General features: G+C 37.9%; 1 pseudogene; it reads right to left on the bottom strand.

Moving 5' to 3' along the window:
• Window positions 1–4,834: 4,834 nt before the first annotated feature.
• LOC118759109 (ribosomal RNA small subunit methyltransferase NEP1-like) lies at window positions 4,835–5,340 on the bottom strand (annotated as a pseudogene).
• Between the last annotated feature and the right edge of the window lie 6,175 nt (window positions 5,341–11,515).

Raw genomic sequence — 11,515 nt, 5'->3', positions numbered from 1 at the left:
CCTCTCAGAATTCAAGATTCAGAGCTTATTCCAAGTAAGTCTTCCATAAGAATATAAGGTCTAAAACCTCCAGCCATTTTCCACTGTTTCCCAGGCCACTAACAGGAAGCTGGGTCAGAAATGGAGCAGCTTGGAGAGCAACCAGTGCCCTTATTGGATGCTAGCAGCTCATGTGGCAGCTTTACCTGTGGGACCATGATGCTGCTTCCATTGATACAATTCAAAGAAAATAAAGATAGGATACTTGGACACACCCCTCCCTCCCTCACCCTTCCTTTCTTTCCTTGTTATTTTTATTTCCTCAATAATATATTTTATTTAATTTCTAATCACAGGCTTAATCACTGAATAAAGAATTCAACAAGTAGAAAATAGATTATTGTTATACAAAATATTCTGCTGATAAGAGCTGTAAACAATAGCAAATCGCAAGATGTTCAATTTCACTCACATATATAATGTTGTTTTGTACTCTGTCACAAATCAGAGAAGCCATATAATATTTTTGTTTGTTTGTTTGTTTGATCTGACTTATTTCACTAAGCACAGTGATCTCAGATTGCATCAGTCTTAGTATTCTGCTCTTTTTAATGACAGAGTCATATTCTATAGTGTGGATATGCCATATTTTTCTTTTAGGTGATAGACATCAGGATTGATTCCATAACTTAGCTGATGTGAATTGAACTGTCATAAACATGGGGGAACAAGTAACTTTCATATGCTGATTTCATTTACTTTGCCGACATTCCCAGGAGTAGGATGACTCACTCATATGGTAGATCTATTTTTAAAGACCTGATTGCATAAGGCGAGCATGATGATGCAATAAGTTAAACCAACACTTGCTACTAGTTGTTTTGTTTTGACTACATTCTCCAATGTATTGTTTGAAACCATATAGGAGTGTCATAACAAATGGAAGATGTCTCTCCTCTCTAGCATTCTCTCTGTCTCTTTGTCTGTCTCTTCTCTTCAAGTATGAGCACTGGTGAGACATTGAGGGTTAAAATTCTAAAATATTAATTTGGGGATGTTCACAATTCACCCATAACACAGCATAACGGATTCAGGTGTTAGTTCTCATTGAAACAAGCCAGGAGCAGATGAAAGATACAACAGTTTTTGCTAATTTTCTATGATTTCTTTGCTGGGGTACTTTTTAAATGCATTTGCAGGTATCCATTATGATATTTTGTTTCCTAAAATGTGCGGGCACACACACACACACACACACACATCCCTATATGTGTTCATTTCAAAATTATATTAGAAAGAACTTTAAAATATATGTTGATTTAAGAAATATCAGACATTCCAATTAGTCATTTTATTTAAGGTTAATGACAAAATAGTTGCACCTTTCTGAAAGTAATGCAGCAATGGCAAAAATGTCCTAGTTCTTGTGGGATATGACAGCATACTGTTCGCTAGTATATAAGATTAAATTTCACAAGGAAGTGTCCAACATGCAAAAAGGAATCAATTATGGTGCTGCTTAGTAGGCTGAAGAAAAATTTCATAAATAAGAAAAGAGAAGAAGGGTGAAGCAGAGATATATAGCCAAGCATCGATGCTCACACGTAACTGCTGCATCTCCTTCATTCTGGCCACACAGAATCCCAGGAGGGTATGCTATAGATTTTAGTCTTTCATGGGGTAGGTTTGGCTCTGGGAGGAGCTGAAAACTTCCAGCTGTGTCTCTCCCTGGCAGGGTTCAGACCTTGATCCCTCATTTGATTCCTTGGCCACAGCTAGATCCCCTGACTCCTTCCAGCCATCTCGTTCAACTCAGAAATACCACCAACGTTCTCATCCCAGGTGAAAACAGCATAACTTGGAAAGTTTTTCACGTTTTTAAGGCAAAATTGATCCCAACACTGTTTCCAAGAAGCTGATGTGATACATGTAGGCAACATCTTCTGAAAGGTCATATTTTTAACTACCTATGTAGAAGAGTGATTGTATATATATTTTTTCCAATGCATCCATTTTTGTTCAGAAATAGTAGGTTATCCATCTTCTTTGTTTGGTAGATGTATTTTTTGTGCTATCATTAATGTTAGACATCTATTCAGACTCATTTTTTCCTTCCTTTGATCTATCTTGGGAAAGTAAAATTTAAGAATGCATACACACACAATAGATCTCCAAAAAAATTCATGGGAAATAAAATTGAAACTTCATTTTTGTGTAAAAAATCTGTACTTTATGCACAATTTTTTAGTAACCCCCATTTCCATGAACTTTTTGAAATTTTTCATGTGTTTGTGTGTGAATGTGTTTAAGTGAGAACAAATTCATATATATACATATATATGCATTAACATACACACAACATAGATATTATACATTTGTAGATGCTGGTGCATGTATCTAGAAGGTGGTCTCTGTGGGAGCTGTATTAGAAGCAGCTGAAACCACTAAAGACAAATGAACAAATCAGTAACCAAGATACCAGATCTTAGAAACTATATGATGAATTCATTTATGACTTTCTTTTCATTGTTCATTGTATTTGTTTTCTCCATCACTACATTTTAATAGACAATAGTCACACATGCACTATAGTTTTCTTGCTGGTAATAAGAGCGACATTGCTAGATTAAATTCTGAGTGCAATTCTCATACTCTTACCATGTCTCCAGATCTTATTTCAGAACTAAAAATAGCTTCAATTAATGATAGTTTCTTTTCTTCAGTCTGAAAATCATCCTTTCTATTTATATCTGGCAACTGTTTGGGGATTGGCAGTTTCTCAGCTCTTTACACACTTTTAAGTTATTTAGAACCTATGAAACTGTGTTATAAAATCAAATGTAATTTTAAAAAGTAAAAAAAAGAAGTTTCATAAAAATGATTAACTGATGTAGGCATTATCTTCCCTTTCTTAGGTCATTTATTGACATCTTATTTGAAAGGCAGTGAGTTATAAACAGAGGGGAGAGACAGAGAGATACAATGAAAGTGATTTTTCATTCATTGATTCATTCCCCAAATGCATACAACAAGTAGGTCAGGGTCAGGTCAGAACCAACAGTCAGGAATTCCATCTAGATCCCCAGTTTTGGTGGTAAGAACACTGAAACACTTTAGCCATCATAATCACCTTCCCAAGGTGTTTAGTAGCAGGAAGTTTATGAGAATCAAAGCCACAACTTGAACCAAGCACTCTAAAAAAGGATATGGGAATACTAGTGGTTTCTGAAAAACAAATTAAGTGTTCACTGCCTATTTTTTTCTTTCATTTTGTTTCTAGAAAAAACTCCAGACTATGTTGTGCTTTAGTCCACAATTATTTAATTACATTTTTTTAGTGTATATCTTAGCTACTTCCCTGGAAGTTCATAAAAAATAATGGCTATTAAAATGCAACTTTTGGGCCCTGTACAATAGTGGCTTAATCCTCACCTTACCAGGAAACCACATGGGAACTGACTCATGTCCTGGCTTCACTTCCCATCCAACTCCCTGCTTGTGGTCTGTGAAAGATTGGTGGATGGGTCAAAGTCTTGGGACCCTGCATCACATGACAGACCTGAAGAAACTCCTTGCTCCTGGCTTCAGATCAGCTCAACTCCAACCACTGCAGCCACTTACTTGATGAGTGAACCAGCAGACAGAAGATCTTTTTCTCTTTCTCTCCTTCTCTCTGCAAATCTTCCTTTTCAATAAAAATGAACAAAATATTTTTTTAAAAATGCAGTTAGTGGAACCCAGCATGATGGCTCAATGGCTGGATTTTCACCTTGCAAGTGCTTGGCTCCCATATGGGCTCTAGTTTGTGTCCCAGCTTTTCTACTTCCCATCCAGCTCCCAGCTTATGGCTTATAAAACAGTGTAGGATGATCCAACAACTTGGACCTGCACCCACCTGGGAGACTGAAGAAGATCCTGGCTGCTAGCTTTGGATGGGCTTAGATCCGACTGTTGCAGTCATTTGGGAGTGAACCAATGGATGAAAGATCTTTCTCCTTGTCTTCTTCTCTCTGTAAAATCTTATCTGATTTCCAATATAAATAAATAAATAAATTTTAAAATGTAAATAACACATGATGATGAAAGACAAATAATGAAGTTTCAGTAACATATTTAGGTCTATGAAGCTCTGACTTGCCACTTATTTCCTGCTAAGTGTTCCCAATTAAGATGCCAGAAGGTATGAATTTTGGCAATCTTAGGTAATACTATTGTGGTATAGTGGGATTGAATCTCTACCCGCTCCACTTCCAACCCAGGTCTCTGTTAATTCACCTGGTAAAATAATAGAAGGATCACCTGGGAGATCTGAATAGTGTTATAAATTAAGCTCCTAGCTTGGGCTCTGCCCAAAGCTTTAGGGTCAATTGGAAAGTGAACCAGCACATGGGATCATTCTCTCTCCTCCTGTTCTGTCTCTATAAGTCTTCATTTCAAATAAATAAGTACATTCTTTTTAAAAATCCATAAGGTAATAGTGGTGGCAATTTTAGTTACATATTAGTTTGGGGTTTATTTAATTAATCTCAATCAATTATGGAATACAAGCAGACTTATTATATATACATATAATAAATTGGAAGAAAAATGGGTAAAATTTAGGCATCATCAAATTCACTAGCACTAACTTTTAATAATTTGTTGCTTTGTGCAATAGCAATATCTATGGATAGCTATAGATAATATCTACATATTATATTACATCTATAAATAAACAAAGAGAAAATGCACGGCTGTGGTTGCCCAAACTCCCCAACTTCAGTGCAGAAGGTCAGATCCCAGCAGCCAGTTCAGACTAAGATCAGAGAGTGCTTTGGCAACATTCTTGGTTTGAACAAGATGTCTTACTGGGAGGTTACACCCAAACGTCTTCAGAGACTGTGGTAAGCTTTTGACAGGTGAGAGCAACACCAAAAGGGTAGCTACTGATACACAGCAATTTATTGGTGTATTCTGTGCCGCCTTGTCATGGACAGAGACCCTATTGGCTGAGATAATTGGGTAACAGCTGGGCACCGGTTCTCCCACATTGCTAACAACTGGGATAGAGAAAGAAGTGCCAATTATCAAGCATCCTACTGGGAAGCAAGCCAAAGCTGATTTCTTATTAGCCTTCAAGTGGTTCTGGGAGTCATCAGCTGCTTGAATCCTGAGCTTTTGTAAAAGCTAAACCATGAGTCCACAAATGTTCTGGGAACTTATATACGTGGATGAACTGCACACCACATGTTTTTCTCTGAGTGGATATACACCTGCAGTAACAGACTAGCTCAATACAGTAGACTCTCCATCAGCATCAGTAACCTGGTGAACTGTGTCTGATCTAACTTCCCCAGGATCTCCTCCCTTCCTCAATAACATAGACCAGAGCTTATCATAGCTGAGTAGCTTATATTTCTTCCCCATCTTCACTGTCTCCAAACTGGCCTCTTCCAGCACCACAATGAGATTTCACACTATGGTCTGGCTTCTTACCCAGAGTCAGGGCCACATGTGTTCATACCATCTCAGTGCTGTTCCTGATCCCCAAAGAGCTGCTTATCAAAATTTATTAAGTGTATATTATTTAGATATCAATAAATAATTTTACATATAAAATATATGCATTCAGTGTACAAAATAGCTGTGATTCTTCAAGAATTTTGGAAAAGAAATACATATTTCATCAATCATTTATACATACTTTCTCTTTAACTATGAAATATTTACATTGCTATAAGAAATAGCCAAAAATGGGCCCGGCGCAGTGTCCTAGTGGCTAAAGTCCTCACCTTGAACGCGCCAGGATACCAAATGGGTACTGATTCTAATCCCGTCAGCTCCACTTCCCATCCAGCTCCCTGCCTGTGACCTAGGAAAGCAGTTGAGGACGGCCCAAAGCCTTGGGACCCTGAACCCGCGTGGGAGACCTGGAAGAAGTTCCTGGCTTCTGGCTTTGGATCAGTGCAGAACCAGCCGTTGTGGTCACTTGGGGAGTGAGTCATCAGATGGAAGATCTTCCTCTCTGTCTCTCCTCCTCTCTGTATATCTGACTTTGCAATAAAAATATATAAATCTTAAAAAAAGAAATAGCCAATAAAAGCATAGAATTTATATATAGATATGTAAAGACTGCCTATCAAAAGAAAAAGGTGACAATGATGAAAAGCAGTATATGTAGCACTCAACATTGAAAGCAAGAGACAAAACTAAGAGAAGAAAGCAAAGGATAGGGGAAGAAAAGAAAGAGAATAAGAAAAAAAGAACTAAGAAAAGTAGAGACCTTTAAAAATAGCAAATGAAAATGTTGAAGAAAGTGAAACAAAGAAAACATTTATGTGAAACTATAGAGCACATGGATGGAAAACTGAGACATAACCTTTCCAGAAAAAGAAATGACTACTTGTCATTATTATTTTAGCGCTGCCTGCACCTATTTCTAACTTTTGCACAGAAAGAATATTATACTCAAAAGATTGGAAATAGGATGCTTCCAGAATTTCTAATGTTGTATACATCTTTTTTTTTTAATACTAGTCATTCCTTGTCAATGCCATTTGGAGACAGAATCTGAACTGTCTACAGAGGCAGCATTTGTTACTTTGGCATGCAGAATGGACTTTTCATTCTCTGGTACAAACATGCCTCAGGGGTTGCAGACATTTGTCTTCCAATACTACACAGGGCCATACATGTAACTACTGAAACATGACATTCTGGTGATGAAGCAACAGGTAGCGCTGTCCTGGGCTTATGCCTCACTAGAAGCACTATTCTGTTTGCTGTACTATTCTTTCCTAGCCAATAAACATAAACACATACACTTGTAAAAAGCAAACTGCAATGATGAGCTTATTACAATAAAAATGTCTGCCAGTTGTACACCGGCAATGTGGATTACAATTATTTGCATCGAAACCTATCAAAAGGTGTGTAGGCAGGAGTTTGGTCTGTGGCTAAAATGCCCTTGACCGATATTGCAGTGCTGGGCTCCAATTCCTAGTTCCATCCATGACTGTAGCTTCCCGTCAGCGCAGACTCTGAGAGAGCAGGTTAACAGGTGATGATCTAAGCAGCTGGGTCCCTGCAATACACATAGGAGACCAGGACTGAGTTCTCAGCTGTTGGCTTTGCTCTTTCCTTAACCCCAGCTATCATTGCCATTTGGGGAGCAAATAAATGAATAGGAGTGAGCTTTCTCTCTCTTAAATTAAAAAAATATATTTTTTTATTCAATGTGCATGTGTCCTTATTAAGATTTCTTCATGATTAAGCATACTGGCTTTATTTAAAAATTGTGTCATCAAAAATTTCTTTCAAATGAGAAAAATGGCTTTAAAATCATGTATTATTATTATACAACAGAAAAATAACTAGTTTGACACCATGTTGTCAAAATCATTTATATTATTCTTTGATAAAATGAATACAGTATTGAGCAAAAATGAAGTTATGGCATTTTTACAGATGCAATTTCCTCCTATATCATTTTGTCTCTTCAAAGAAATTTGAGCTTTCTTATGATGTTATTATTATAGCAGAGTTTAAATTGTACTTAATGTTTCGCTGCTTTAAGCAACACTGAACAAAAAGGTATTTCTCATTCTCAAGTGTATAAAATTAGTAGTCTAATAGTTTTATTCACAGATCCAGCTTTAGCTATTATTTCTTCAATACAGAAAGAGAGATGAATTTGGTTACAATAGATTAAACAAAGGTTATATTTATTAACCCTTGTTTAATCATCGTGGCCAAGCAAACAATTTTAATCAAAAGAAGAGAGCTGAAGCTCAATATTTAAACTGTTTTAAAAATATGGCATTTAATCTAATCGAATTGTCCAACAATGAACATGCCACATTTAATGTTTGCTCTTCGAATCTGGAATTCGTTCCCTCTGTCACTCTAATTCTGGGACTCAATTTAAAAATAGTTTTCATTATATGCTATCTCACAGCTTTTTATGTTTGCTAACCAAATATAATGTGTTTGAAGACTTTGTCTTCCTGAATGTGACATTGTTAAAAATCAAAGGGTTTAACAGTCAATGCTGCTAGAAAAATAAGTGATGTTTCTTAAAAATGACATAAACCCACCTACACACACACACACACACGCACACACACACACATGCACAGAGCCCTCATCTTTTACTTCACTTCACGAAGCTTTTAACAAGAAATGTGTGTATGATTGTGAGAGAGGAGAGAGAATGTGTGTGTTTACGTACATGCAAACACAGCATGCATAATATCCTCAATGAAGCTAAATGTTACATCTGGTTGTGAATATTGATAAGGTATTATTTTCTCATCCATCCAAAACAAATACCCCGACATGAAAGAAACGAGTATATGTGTAAGAAGAATAATACATGTGTGTAAACCTGGACACAGGCATAAATCATAAAGCCTACTGCACAAATTCTGAGTTTGAAATGTCCACGATTTATACAATGAGATTTGAAAGAGCAAGACAGAGACAGGAAGATAGACATCTTGGGTTCAGGAGAGAGGCCTGGGCAGAAATGCCCATTGGTGAGTCACTGGCATATTTACACGGATTGATTAAACCCTGAGTCCTGGATTAAATCATGAAAGAAGTGAGTATATATGAGAAAAGTTCAAAAACCAAAACCAAAAAAGTTCAAAACCTATGCATTTAAATTTAGAAATCAAGGAGATGTGCAGGACCACCTGGAAGGAGAAACTCAGGAAGAATGTGGTTGTCGAAAGCCGCGGGAAAGAAGAGACGGAGGTGAGTTCTGGGTTCTTGAGCCCCAGTGTGGGGGATCCGGCAGGGCTCGGGTCCCATGGTTGGGGTCCTGGGTCCTGCCTATGAGGTGGTGCCAGGCTTGTGACCGCCTCAGGTGGGGCATCCTGCAGAGCTTGGGTAGCCTGACCCAGGTCTCTTGGACCACCTGCAAAGTGGGTGCTGGGTTCGTGAACCCAGGGGTCGGGGCATCTGGCATGGCTCGTGTCGCCTGGACTGGGTCCTGCTGGGTGGGTGCCAGGTTTGTCAGCCCCAAGCAAGGGGGATCTGGTGGAGCTCAGGTCACCTGACACAGGTCCTTTGGGCCATGTGTAACAATATGTCCTCCTCAGTAAAAAAGACAGAGCAGTGATGCAAACCCTGACACACATGGAGAATGTGGCAGCCCATTTGGTACCTTAGCAGAAGGAGAACAGAACAAATTGCACAACTACCCCGTCCACACAATGACAGTAAAAACCTTGGTGAATGGATTCTTGAGGTTAACTATGTCAGCCAATGGACACTGGGAAGGCTACATCACCCTTGGATAGGCAAAAATCGACAACATTTCAGTACTATTCAAACCACTTGGGCAAAACACTCAGAGCATGCACACACCAGTACCCTGGGTTGATATTGGTGGTATTCCCCATCCCTGTATACTGGGACATTTGGAAGGCCTGGTGTGGCTTCCCCCTTTATTTCTCCCCTTTCCCAGAAATAATAAGAAGAAATAGAAAATTTGGAAGCAATGATTTCACCCAGTTTTCCCTAACTCTCAATCCTTCCCACCCTGGTCAACCATGAAATCATGAAAAAACAAAAAAAAAGAAAGAAAACAATGATGTTTATGTTATCTCCCAATTTCTTGTGTTTACTTTCTAATTATGCACTACAATCTTGCTTTTCCCTTGTAACTTCATGTTCTGGATGAAAAGATTGGCACTTAAGAAAAATAAATTATTTTCCCAGATGCTCAAAAAGCACAACAGCTCATAGGAAGTCACCACATTATATTGTTGGCTACACAGAACCATAGCTTACCTGATGTCTCCAAGCATGACAAGTTGCCCTTCCTGGACATGTCAGCTGTAAGCCAGAGTGTTAGCAAGGTGTTGATTGCATAGTAAATTCTGTAGGAACCTTTAGAAGCAGTATCTTCCTGAAAATTACATGGTGAATAATTACATTTGTGGGGAACAAATAATTCAACTATTCGTTACCATGTCAAATGCAATTTTAAGATCTGATGAGGCAAATCTTGTTTAGGAGATAAAAACAGAAGATATAAACCAGATAATTGCAAAGTGATTAAACAGGAAGTACCATGCGTGTATGATTAATACAAAATCTGCAGATAGGCACTGGGAAGGATTGGCCAGGGAAAGAGCTGGAATATTCCCTGAGGTATGTATGTGTGTAGAATTCACAAAAAGACACTGTATTTAATTCACTCAGAACTTCAGAGACCAGGCAAGGAGCTTTTATTCATGTGCCTGACCTCTTTGAATCACTGTCTTTCACTTATTCTTACTGTTTTGATCTGTGTTTCTGCTTCTTGATTTCCCTATGAATCTGCCTTTCCTTTCCAGTGCTTTTCTATCATATGTCTTACTTCTACTGTGATCTTTAGCAGAATGTTTTCCTCTGGGAATTCCTTCCTCATCATCTATTTGAATTTAAAAAAAAGGTTTTCTACTATCGTTCTTTCATAAATATTTCTCCTCACAACCAATCCTTAAAGTCATGGTCACGTCCTTAAATATACTAGGTTCCTCAGAAGGTTTGTGAAAAGTGAAATTAAAACTGAAAAACTTGGATGCAAAAGTAAACCCATGTACACAACGGGTGTCAAAAAGTTTATTAAATGGGTACAGTAAAAAAAACTATGCATGCAAAAATTTCAATAACAATATGCACCAAAATAAAATTTTCCATCAACTCCATTTCCTCTGTGGCTGCCTGATTGCAAGATGATTGCTGGGATCATCAGTACCTTTTTGAGTTTCTCCATGATATTTGCTCCTAACAGGCATAGTGCTTCAATACCCGCTATCACTGTCCGGCCTCCATTCTGCTCTGATTGGTGGTGGACACATCACAGATGCAAAGCTTGTTTCACTCCATTTTACAGTGCTCCATTCCCAGTGGGGCTTTTTATTAAATATGTTTGTATTATTAGTTTATGACACAGTTACATAGGCTCCAGGATTTCCCTTACCCCCTCACCAGTTCCACCCCACCCCCACCACCAATTTCCCCTACATCATTGCAATAATATAGTCCTTCATCAGCAGTCATAAGTCCATCTTTCTGCTCTTTAAATGAATCCTGACATTGTAGGAATGGACCATGGCAGAGAGTCTAGCATCCTTTTGTCAAGATATGTTTAACAATTTCATCGAGAGTCCATATTTAATTTGGCAGTAGAGATGCATATTGCCTGGTATCTTCACATCTAGGTATAGTGATCTATTACAGTTACTGTACAATCCCTTAAATGAAAAGCATTAGTTTTTCTTGTTTGTTTGCTTGTGTTTTTTCCCAAAAGTTCTTCCAAGACTTATTTATTCTTAGTCTATATGAAATGAAAAGTCACATTATACACAAAACTCTATTTCCTCTTAATGCATTTTACAGAGTTATTTACAAAAAAGTGGGAGCCTGGATTTCTCAGGTACAGAGTGAGAGTAATTACCCACCTGAAGAAATCTATGTCAGAGAGCTTTATTCAGCCTCCAGACACTGATGAATACCCACAAAATAGGGGGGTCCCTATTTCTGGAAATTGAAGCTTACTGAT

The sequence above is a fragment of the Ochotona princeps genome, chromosome 10, assembly GCF_030435755.1.
Source record: "Ochotona princeps isolate mOchPri1 chromosome 10, mOchPri1.hap1, whole genome shotgun sequence".
In the NCBI taxonomy this organism is placed as follows: domain Eukaryota; kingdom Metazoa; phylum Chordata; class Mammalia; order Lagomorpha; family Ochotonidae; genus Ochotona; species Ochotona princeps.
Note: the sequence above shows the minus strand (reverse complement) of the source record. Positions and strands in the feature narration are given on the sequence as shown.